The following is a 12524-nucleotide window of genomic DNA, read 5'->3' as shown; positions in this document are numbered from 1 at the left end:
ATCCTTCCAACCTATGTTATTCTTCATCGGCGGCGGTTGTTGTTCTGGTGTGCTGATCCTATGGGGCCTTAGCACGACGATTTCCCGACTGTCTACTACAACAAATTGTGCCCGACTCCGGCGATGAAGGGGTGATGACGGCGGCGCATCTTCGGCTTGCTTCAGTGCTTGTAATCGTCGCTAGGTGGTCTACGTATCTAGATGTAATTTTTATTTTGGTGTTCGTTGTACTGCCGTGATTAAAGATGAATAGATTAGAAGTCTTTTCTAAAAAATGCGAAAAATCGGACCAACACAACACATCAAGGAGAGTACAAGAGCAGATCCAGCACGATTGCACGAGCGCGCAGCAGCGCGCAGCCGCTGGAACGGGCCCAGCAGTGACTTGTACACGAAGAAAAGGTACGACAGCACATCCGACGCCCGCTCCCACGACTGTGATCTGCGAGCGGATCGCACGTGAGTTACGCGCCGTGGGTCGGTTCCGGCGGTGGCTGTTTCGGTCGTGCGTTCGTCTGCCGCGTCGATCGCGTCGTCCATCCGCAGGGCTCCAGGTCTACTCTGGCCAGGTCCTTCCAGTTTATTCTACTGTTCTTCGCCTGAATTTTTTTCCTTTCCTTTAATTAACTAGGCCCTCGACGAAACGTGTTGGCTGCTATCCTTTTAGTCCAGCAGTTTTCGCATACTCCGGTGTTAAGTAAACTGGGAGCGTGTCGCCGGTCTTCTCTCATCCAAATACGTACTGTGCCACTGAAAGCGAGCGGCCACATGATTCGCATCTGTGGGTGGAGTCTCGTGTGTGAATGGTGCCAACGGGAAATTATCGGCAAAGTCGCGACACGAGATGATGCCGGTTTACAAAAGTAAAGGGTAGGTGAACTGAATGATGTTTGAGAAATACGGAGCAATTACGTGAGCACAGAGGAGCAGGGTTGCGACCTTGGGGAACCTCCCGTTTTAATTCTCAGTCAACTGTTGTCCAGATGAGCATTCAAGTCGCAAAGGGGAACCGGGCACAGCAGACGGCTGGCGATCAGTTGTTTAATCCGGATGCTCTTGGTATGTGCACTAGCTCAACATTTGAACTAGCTTTAGTCAACTGAAGCACGAACTAGTAGTTTGCTTAAGCATTTGAACTAGCTTCCACCAGCACAAATGAACTACTAGTACCCAGCCTGCTTGCTTCCGCCAAATGAGCATTTGAAAGAGAAAATGAAGGGAAAAAATTGTGAAACAAAGTAATTAGTTGCTTTCGCCAAACGCCAAGCATGCTAATCCTTCTATCAAACCGCAACTGCGGGCTTCCACCATCCAGACCGTGAGAAGAGGGGTACATTGATGGATTATGCATGGACTTAGGTGCATATAAGACAATATTCCCTAATTAATCTCTTAGGCCCATGCATGTGTACGGCAAGTGGTGAAAAGTGTGGAAAGTTTAGTCCCGTAGTGCTACAGTAAAAAGAGTGAGACCTTTTTATAAAGATTGCTCTACCACTTGTTATTGGGAGCTTGGAAATAGGAGCTGTACACGCGCGCTCCTCCTCCCCCACCGCCCGGCTCACCTTGTCTCGCCTCGTCAGCGCGCGTGTCGCGGGTTGCGGGAATGAGCCGAGCCGAATCTTTTTTTGCCGCTTACGAATGGTTAATTAATTGTGAATTAACGATATAAGAAGGCGCTGGCAATAAGGTTTTTGGGGAGCGTTACATTGACTCCATGGCTGACGAGGAAGTCGCCAATAAGAAGGCCTTGGCTGATGCCGAGGCTGCTGCTGCCGCCGCTGCGTTGGCCTGGCCAATCGAATGGTATGACTCGTTCATCCCTTATTTGCTTGTTCATGTGCTAGCCGTTTAGGGAGGCAACCACCATCTTTGTGGGAGCCGTTCTTACTGTGATCGGAGACAAACTAGTCGACGCATATCTCCATATGTGTGTTGCCAAGAATCTGTGGGATGCGCTCGAAGCTAAGTTCGGCGCAACCGATGCTGGAAGCGAGTTATATGCTATGGAGCAGTTCCATGATTACAAAATGGTTGATAATCGTTCTGTATTGGACCAGGCCCATGAGATACAATGCATCGCTAAGGAGTTGGAGCTCCTGAAGTGTGAGTTATCGGTAAAGTTTGTCGCGGGTTGCATTATTGCAAAACTCCCTCCTGGATGGAGGAACTTTGGTACTTCTCTCAAGCACTTGAGACGTGAATTCTCTGTTGAGGATGTCATCGGTCATCTAAGTGTTGAGCAGAACTCGAGAGCAAAGGACTCACACGTGAAAGGGGAAGAGGGTTCTTCTAGCGCCAATGTGGTGCAGAAGAATTTCCACAAGTTCAAGGGAAAGAACTCTGTCCAGTAGAATACTACCTTCAAAAAGAAAGGTAAGAAGAAAGATAAGAAGAGAGATGGATGCTTCACTTGTGGTTCAAAGGAACATTGGGCAAACAAGTGCCCAAACAAGTATAAGAAGCCAGGACAGGACGCAAAGTCTGTCAATGTGATTCTGAGCAACAATGATGCGGCATCATGGTATGGTAATATGTTTACCGTACTTTCAGTTTGTCAGTCCACAGATTGGTGGGTTGACACTGGGCCAATATTCATGTGTGTGCCGATGTGTCTTTGTTTTCTTCTTACCAGGTCACACGAGATTGTTCCGTCCTGATGGGGAACGGCTCGCATGCTTCTGTTCATGGTGTTGGCACGGTAGATCTGAAGTTTACTTAGGGAAAGATCGTGCAACTGAAGAACGTGCAGCATGTCCCCGCTATCAAGAAGAATCTCGTTAGAGGCTCCCTTCTATGTAAAGAAGGGTGTCGGTGTCAAAACCGGCGGATCTTGGGTAGGGGGTCCCGAACTGTGCGTCTAAGGCGGATGGTAACAAGAGGCAGGGGACACGATATTTTACCCAGGTTCGGGCCCTCTTGATGGAGGTAAAACCCTACGTCCTGCTTGATTTATTCTTGATGATATGAGTATTACAAGAGTTGATCTACCACGAGATCGGAGAGGCTAAACCCTAAAAGCTAGCCTATGGTATGATTGTATGTTGTCCTACGGACTAAAACCCTCCGGTTTATATAGACACCGGAGGGGGTTAGGGTTATACAAGGTCGGTTACAAAGGAGGAGATATGTTATGTACCAAGGGTCCATGAGCGGCGAGAGACGTCAATTTTGGGCCACTGTGCACGTCTATGGTAGGGGTCTATCGCCAGAACGCCCCTACAGGTTCACCGGAAGGACAACTTCCTTTGAGCCACAAGCCATCCAACTAGCTGCTCGAGAGGCTATAGTTCAACTCCGGCACTTGTCGCCCAGAGTTAACTGTCGCTCCTTCTACTACTACCCCAGCCGTGACGGGTATGGTAGACCACCCCAAGTTGCCAACGGAGATCACGAGACGGATCCTGCATTATTGCATCTGGTGCGCTATGTAAGTGCACTAGAGGGACTGTTCGATCAAATCACCCTAGATCTGATCGCAACTCATGGAGAACTGATCCGCCGACCCCCAGCAAGAAGAGAAGATGAACCCGACGCCGATAATCCAGTCGTGCTGTTCGGACAACCGATCGAGACCTTGAGGTCAGCCCCAGCCATCAACCAAGGTGCTTTGATGACCCCAGAAGTGCTTCGTCGCCTTTTGGGAACACACTCCAATGGGATTGTGGCCAACAATCCCCACGATGGTGATCATCACTACCCTAACCCTGCAGTTCCTCAACCCCCTCCAGCTAACCCCGACGGTGAGGCCAATGGAGAAGCCTCGACAGCCACAAGGCACGCCGCTTAGATATAAACGAGGTGGACTGAGTCACTCGAGTAGTACCGAGTCTCAGTATGTCCACAACCTGTAGTTGTGTGATCTTGTATTACCGCAATGTTATCTGCATGTGCGCCCCTAATTTAAATAGTAGCTATATTGATGTATGGTTACATTTTTAATTCCGGGCGTAGCTACCAAAACCAACCCCAACGGCACCCACAGTAACACGTCACTTTTGTGAGATGTGTGTATCTGTGGCTTTGACCCCGACCCCCATGAGAGTAGAACCAGTAAGCTAGTGCCCCTCACCGCGGTGAATAACCCAGCCCAGTCACTATATAAAAGGCCACCTTGTGACCTTGCCGAGTACCCCTCATCTTGTGCGCAACCCTCACAACCATTTCTTGCCATGCCGAGCCCTAGCATTTATCTGAGAACCCCAGATGCAACCCCGAGTAGCTTTGTTAAAATATTGTGGGACTTTACCTGCAGTACCATGGGTTCTACCCAGCCACCCCAGTACGAGCTGCTCAAGTCAAGGATCACCTCATCCACCTCGAAATATTGGGCAGTAGTGCACATCCCTCCCGTAAACTCATACCAAGACCCAACGGAAGTCTCCTTCCTGGGGAAATCTATGCCGACTCCGCAGATGGCCATAGAAGCGGCTGCACACGAAGCGCTTGTTCGCCTTCGATTCACGGTACCCTATGCCAGCGAACGAGGGTATTACTATTTTCCGAGCCGTGCAGCACCTGGGGAAGTGACATCTTTTCCCGGTGGACGAATTGAGAGAGACCCAGTGCTGGCCAACCTTGTCCAGTATGTCATCGCTCAAGAGTGTTTGACCCAGCGAGTGATGGGTTATCTCCAAAGCCTCGCTAATTTAAATCCTCAGATCGCCATCGGCAGGCCACTGAGGCCCGACCAGGAGAGACGCGTTCATCGACTGATCAATCCGCTTCCCCCGATAGAAGAAGAGTGCGCCCCAGTACCAGAGACGTTTTCTCAGGACCCCGTCCAGTTGCCGTTTTCATTCTAGACGTCACTGCTATGTTCTTTTATTCTCGCATTTAGCTAAGTGTTGTAACTCATGCGTGTTATTCTAAATCTTGTGCGATGAGATAAAATTTTGTTGCAATTGTGGTGAGTAGTTTTTGGCTGCTGTAAATTTTGATTAACTAATTTTCTCTTGCGAAAAATCCTGGAGTGAGATTTCTTTTCCCTAAGTTGCTACAACATATATCTCCTCACAACATGGATTTTTATTCACGCAGCACCACGGCAGCAGGCTCACAACCACAACCACTCGAACACATACACTTCTCACAACACCACGTAACCGCGTTGCATCTGGCTAACCATCTCCCTAAAACACCACAGTCTCTGAAGGAGAGATTAGTGGGTGATCATCCGGGTGCAAGTTACCCAGCATACCGACAACAGTTAGCACCCGACACCACACCTACTCCTCGTGATCACCGCCACCGCGGAGAGCCAACACTCGAGCGGCAGCATCACGACGATCATCGAGGATCATCGCACACAGGAGCACGGAGAGCCCCAGCAATGCCGCCATCCCTCCGCACACCAGGATCACGTACCAGTCCGGCACCGCCCCCGCCATTAGAGCCTCGTCTCGAGCTTCTGTAAACGGAAATGGAGAAGGAGAAGCAAAGCCAGGTGTGAGGAAGAAGAGAGAAGCACCTCGGCCATTTTATAGCCCGAGATCGGTGTACGGTGGGCGAAGTCCACCAGCGCCGCTCGTCGCCCGATCGCCGGTGTTCGGAGGCGAATCCGCAAGCAGTGCCGACAGCACGCTGGCCCGCGAGGTGAGTGCACGCTGCACCGGCAGCTAGCACACCGCGCACTACCGCAGGTATGGCCTAGATGCCCTACGCGCTAAACGTCGCCGGTGGAGAAAGCGCGGGAAAGCGCGCGGGAGAGAGGAAGAAGAGAGAACCGGAGGAAGAAGAAGAGACTGACAGTGGACCCCGGGTCCACCTGTCAGCCAGTGAGAGCACTGTGCCCTCGGGTACGACCAGCGTATTTTTAAAATTTAGAATTTATTCCAAATTTACTGTATCCCAACGTAGAAATCCCTCGTTTTCACCTAACCATGGATTTTTCCATGCAGCGCCAGTGTTCCCCACTGTGGTTTTACACCACTTATTGCCCTCTCTCGGTAACCGCACTTTTATTGCATAAGTAAAATGGTTATTTTTTAAATGGTAAGAGTAGTATTTTCAAAACAACTTTTAGCAAATCTCGAGGACGAGATTATTTCTTAAGGGGGGTAGTGTTGTGACACCCCAAAATTTTAACCTTATTTCATTAATTAAAATTTTGACAGGAAATTTAAACTTTTATTTTCTGGATGTTCTTTTGGTTTCAGGTCCTTTTTTTTACCTTATTATTATGGAGTTTTTACCTCAAGTGGAAAAACTTTCCAAATATATTATTGGACTTGTTTGCCCTTTCAAGAAAAACATTTCTATTATCAGTGGAATTTATTTGCATACTTATTTTTTCTCTGAGCTTTATTCCCTAAGGTGAATTTTCATTAATTTTGGAGCTCTATTTGAACTACAACCATTTGATAAATTTATTTAAAATTCCAACCAAAATTTGGAGGTGTCATGTGATGTTTTTAAATCACTTTTATGCAAAAATATCTTCTGTTCATTGGAGATTTTGAGCTCTACACCAAGTTTTCAAATCTGGTCCAGTGGGCAATTTTGCACTACAACCTAATTAAATATTTCTTTAAAACTTCCACCAAATTTTTTGGATGTTCATAGGAGTATATTATTCAACTTTATGCAAAAACCCATTGATGTTCTTTGAAAGATTTGAGTGAATCAACCTCTTTTTCATTCTGGTCCAGCTTGGTGATTTGTACTGCATCCCTATTAAATTTTGCTCTAGTGACCATGAGCTTTCTCCTGCTTGTAGTAAACCATACCAAACCCTTAAGTCCAGGAGGTCAGACTCATTAGAGCACTTTTGGTTCATGAAATTATGCCCTTTTCCTTCTGTCCAGAACTGGAGTTTTGCAAAACTTAGACTAACAAGTTTGAGCTTTTGGCAAACTAACCTCACCACCCTCTGTATCATCTAAAGAGACCCCAATCTGGAAATTTGGGCCACCCCAAGAGTTGCCTAGATGCCATTGGCATTCTGGCAAACACCTTGAGTGCATGGACAACTTTGACATGATTTTTGTCTTTGCACTGTGACCTTGCACCTCTGGACAAACTAACATGTCCACTAAGCTCCTAGCTAACCCTAACCCAGGCCTGCTAATCCCCAGCCTCGCCCTAATCCTCTAGCAAGCCCTGGCATTCTGTCGAGCACGTCTTGTGCATGCTCTAGGCGCGCCCAGAGCGCGCGTTTTGCACGTGCGGGCGCCCGAGCCGCCGCGTCGCACGGCCGCCTCCCCGCGCCCGCTCTGGCCTCTCCCCACTCGCAGCCAGCACGCCCGCCCCCTCCCTCACCGCAGAGCCGCCCCTGGCACCCTACAACGCCGCCGTCAGGTCGGCCACGGCGGCTAGCGACTGGCCACAGTGGGCTCCTGCCCCGGACGGCGCCGCCCGAGCCACACGCGTGCGCCAGCTGCACTCTGGAGTAGTTCGAGCTTATCCACAAGCTCGTCTGCAAGCGCTCGTCGCCGCCACGTCCCCTGCAGCAACAGAACAGCGGTTCGCCGCCAAGCTTATCCACGGCAGCCGCGGAGCCGACCCTGGCCGCCTATAAAAGGACCCCCGAGCTCAACCGAGCCCTCAGGCAACCTCAAGCCACTCCTCCAGGGCCCCCCATGGCCAGCCATCGACGACGGGAAGCCTTCTCCCTCGTCTCCGGCCGATTCGGCCGCCGCCACCGTCCGACCCCATTCACCACAACGAGAGCCCTCCCCGCCCATCCAATGCCACCACCCGACTCTCTTGGTCTTGCGAAGCTGCCCAGCCCCTCAAACGCGACCCAGAACCACCGTAGAGCAAAACCCCAAACCACCCGAAGCCTCCTCCGCCACGGAGCTCGCCGCCGGCGACTCCTTCCACCCCCGACGACCCAACGACCACCGGGAGGACCGCCCCGGTCTGGCAGGTCCATCCCTGCCCTCGGATGCCCTCGAGAAGCCGTCGTTCGCCGGCGTCGATCGCTGGAGTCCCACCTCCGCTCGGGCAAAGGAAGAGGAGGGAGAGATGACTCGTCAAACCTGACCGGTGGGCCCTGTGGACCCACTGTCAGTAACCCACGCGCCCGTCCACGCTGGATAGTGAAAGCGTAAAGTATCGAGTACGTATCCCCTACCCCGAAAACGTATTCTGCATCGAAGCATTTTCCTTTTTCTGTTTTATTTTAAAAACAGAATTTGACTAAACTTTGATTGGCTATAAATTTTTAAATATAAATCCAAATGACTTGATTCTTTTTTTGTTGTTTCCCAAATATTGCCTAGTTTATTTTCATATTTATTTCAAAAAATTTCAAACAACTTTTTTGTACTGTTTTTATAGTATGTGTTAATTCAAATTTATTTAAAATAGGATTTGTTGGAGAGAGAAGAAAACTTTCAAAAGTTTTGGAGAGCACCTCACCTCTCCACATGTTGAAGGCAAGCATTTTGAACCCTGGCATAATATTATCGTGTGGTGTTTGATACAGTTACAACACCACTGTGACGCGGAGTATCCGTTATTTTCTTTGTGAGGATATGATCATACTCATGGGTGCATATTGGTGATCTCATATTATTGGAGCTTGATATGTTTGCGATAGTAATCATACTCACATGCCTTTTTTGCCTACCGGAAGGAAGCCGAGAAAGTCTCTGTCTTGGGTAGACACGAGCTTATCTCTGGTTCCCTGTCGGGACGGTTGTGTCCGGTATGGCAAGATGAGGTATGATGAGTAGTGATACTGTCTATTGGATTGAAACATATTTGTTATACTAATCATGCAGGAAATACTTAAGCCTCCTAAGTCGGTCGTAGATCGAGTCTTGTTCCAGTAACCCCCATACTTGTTTCGTGCTGCCACTTGTCCCTGCCGTAGGTAGGGTACAGTTCAGTAAGTTGTCAACCCCTGTCTAGCACACACCATACAGAGAGGCCATGGTGGAAGATACCGGCTGCATCCGGTAAGCATGCCACCTGGTCCGGGGGCATGGGTGTTTCCGGTTGGGACCGAGAGGGGGGCACCCCTTAGAGCGCGCGATAGAAATTTGATCCCATGCTACGCGAGGTTGTAGCCTCCCCACTTAGAGTTTTGCTTAATAGGTGTCGTGGGTGATTCCAGACACGAGTAAAGTTAAGCTGGTGTGTGCAAGTCAGGCGTGTTTTCGACTAAAAGACCGTAGATGGAATTAGTTTCGATGGACTAAAGGAATCCGTTACTCGTGGGTAAAGAGTACACCCTCTGCAAAGATATTATACCTATTCGAATATGTCGGATTTCGGGTTCCGGCAGACCCTTAAGGTTCGAACACCGGGGTGCGCACGGAGATTACGCCTCCTACCACTCCGTCTCGCAAAGATCTAGACTACTGAAAGAACTGCACAAGAGACACAAGGTTTATACTGGTTCAGGCCACCGTTGTGGTGTAATACCCTACTCCAGTGTGTGGTGGGTGGATTGCCTCTCGGGGCTGATGATGATGAATAGTACAGGGAGGAACAGCCTCGCGAGGGTCTGTTCTTGGCTGGGGCAATGAACTACCGGGAGGAGTTCAGCCACCTTTCTCTCTCTCTCACTCACTCACTGCCTACTGCCTCCTTTCTCTATTGTTGATCCCCCTTTTTCCCCGATTATTCATCTCCCCTGCTATGTGAGCGGCTGGTCCTATTTATAGAGGCCCTGGTCCTCTTCCCAAATATCGAGCGGGAAGGGAGCCAACAATGGCGGGCTAATTTGAAGGGGGACATCAAGTATCAGCTATCCTGACAAAAGTAGTCTTCGCCTGCGCAAAGCTCTGGTGATGACGCCGTCTTGGGCTCCACGGTGACCTCCGTCTCGTAGTCCTCCTGGTCTTGGTCTCGTTGCACCGAAATGGCAACCTTTTCCTGATGCCTCGGTACTCTGCAGCTGCGCTTGCTCCCTTTGCACCAAAGAGGAAAGGAGGACGTTGCGCGGGCTGGCACCCGCCTGGCGCCTTTGATCGTCATGGCTTGCATCACGGACACCTCGCGAGGTACCCCGCCTTGATCTCTCCACCTCCTCGTGAGCCAGCCTAACGAGGCCGCGCCTAAGGAAGCTCCGTGTCGTCTGCCCCGCGAGGGTCTTGAGTCTTGTGTTGATGAAGATGGGCCATGCTGGGCCCCCTTTTGAGCCACGCCGCAGGCCGCAGGCAGGCAAGTCTAGGGACCCCCGTTCCCAAAACGCCGACAGTAGCCCCCGGGCCCAAGGCGCGCCCGGACTTGGCCGTGCCGAGAGGCGAAAGGGCAAGGGCGAAGCGCTGCGGGCCCTAACAGCCTGCGGCCTTGGGCGCCGCGTGGCGGTTGATTGGACGTGGGCGTCTCCACTTCCCCACGACACCTTGGTGATCGCGCAAGTTGGACAACTCCCTGCGTGCAAATCGTGTCATGATTACCTGCGATCGTGGAGGCCGGCGGCTGGCCTCCGCCGGCTATAAGTACGGAACTGCGCGTGCCCTTCCAGTCCATCCCTCCTTGCTTCTCCTTCTTCCCGATCCTTGCTCCGTCTTGCCGCGATGGCTCTGATTCGCCGGTTCTCTGCAGCGGAGAAGGGGAAGGCCCCTCGAGAGGGACCAGACCCGCTCCCGCCAAAGAAACGGCTCGCCCCTCGCGGCCGGGACGAGGAGGACCGTGAGGTGGTGTTGAGGCCTCGGTGCGAGCGGCCTCCGCCGGGGTTCCCGCTTCCCTTGTATGCCCATGTCAAGGGCCTCGAAGGGGCCGATGCTGATCCCCGTGGTCAGCGCCGTCGTCGGCGCCGACGGGTCACGAAGGTGTGGGTTGTTCCTCCTGGGGTCCACGCCGAGGGCTCCTCCCAAGAGTTCGTGCTCCACGTCGCCATTCCTCTCCAGTCTTGATCCGCCTGCCTCCCTTCTTCGCCTCCATCATCCCGCCGGGGGAGCCCCTGGAGCTCTGGCTGTAGCACGCCGGCTGCAGCACCCTCGCGTCCGAGGCAGAGGTCGCGGTCATTGCCCCGGGCGAGGTCTACATGACTCGTGGCTGGAGAGAGATCGCTCGGGTTTGCAGGGTAAGGGGCGTCTTTGCGGTCCACTTGGAGTATGATGGCGCTTCGGTGATGTTCTTCAAGGTCTTCGACGCGAACGGGCGCCGGCTGGAGTGTTGCCCCGAGAGAGGTGGCCAGGACCTCGCCATGGTGAGGGCTAGGCCCGTCGACCGCTCCCTTGGCGGCTCTGCAGGCGACGGGGGCGCTGGAGGATCCAGCGACTCCGGCGAGATCTTCGTGACTCCGGAGACGAGTGACGACAGCTACGAGCCCCCGAACCGGCGCCGCTCCTAGAGCAGGGCGGGCTCGTCTGGCTGTCGCCACCTCTGATCTGGATGGGGTTGGCGCCGGCGCTTGACGGCCCACTGTTGATGATGGCATCTTTTGCAGGAGCGCGTGTAGTTAGTATCCCTTAGGATCCGTTCCCTGCGAGGAATCTGTTGGGGAACGTAGTAATTTCAAAAAATTTCCTACGCACACGCAAGATCATGTGATGCATAGCAACGAGAGGGGAGAGTGTTGTCTACGTACCAACGCAGACCGACTGCGGAAGCGATCGCACAACGTAGAGGAAGTAGTCGTACGTCTTCACGATCCAACCGATCAAGCACGAAACTACGGCACCTCCGAGTTCGAGCACACGTTCAGCTCGATGACGATCCCCGGACTCCGATCCAGCAAAGTGTCGGGGAAGAGTTCCGTCAGCACGACGGCGTGGTGACGATTTTGATGCACTATAGCAGCAGGGCTTCGCCTAAACTCCGCTACAGTATTATCGAGGAATATGGTGGCTGGGGGCACCGCACACGGCTAAGGAATAGATCACGTGGATCAACTTGTGTTGTTCTAGGGTGCCTCTGCCTCAGTGTATAAAGGACTAGAGGGGGGGAGGCTGGCCGGCCAAGGTGTGGCGCGCCAGGAGAGTCCTACTCCCTCTGGGAGTAGGATTCCCCCCCAATCCTAGTTGGAATAGGATTCGCGGAGGGGGAAAAGAGGAGGAGGGGGCCGGCCACCTCTCCTAGTCCTAATAGGACTAGGGGAAGGGGGGAGGCGCGCAGCCCATCTAGGGCAGCCCCTTCTCTTTTCCACTAAGGCCCACTATGGCCCATATAGCTCCTGGGGGGTTCCGGTAACCCTCCCGGTACTCCGGTAAAATCCCGATTTCACCCGGAACACTTCCGATGTCCAAACATAGGCTTCCAATATATCTATCTTTACGTCTCGACCATTTCGAGACTCCTTGTCATGTCCGTGATCACATCCGGGACTCCGAACAACCTTCGGTACATCAAAATGCATAAACTCATAATATAACTGTCATCGTAACCTTAAGCGTGCGGACCCTACGGGTTCGAGAACAATGTAGACATGACCGAGACATGTCTCCGGTCAATAACCAATAGCGGGACCTGGATGCCCATATTGGCTCCTACATATTCTACGAAGATCTTTATCGGTCAGACCGCATAACAACATACGTTGTTCCCTTTGTCATCGGTATGTTACTTGCCCGAGATTCGATCGTCGGTATCCAATACCTAGTTCAATCTCGTTACCGGCAAGT

Source organism: Triticum urartu, chromosome 2, assembly GCF_003073215.2.
Source record: "Triticum urartu cultivar G1812 chromosome 2, Tu2.1, whole genome shotgun sequence".
NCBI classification, from domain to species: domain Eukaryota; kingdom Viridiplantae; phylum Streptophyta; class Magnoliopsida; order Poales; family Poaceae; genus Triticum; species Triticum urartu.
This window is presented reverse-complemented; position numbering follows the sequence as displayed.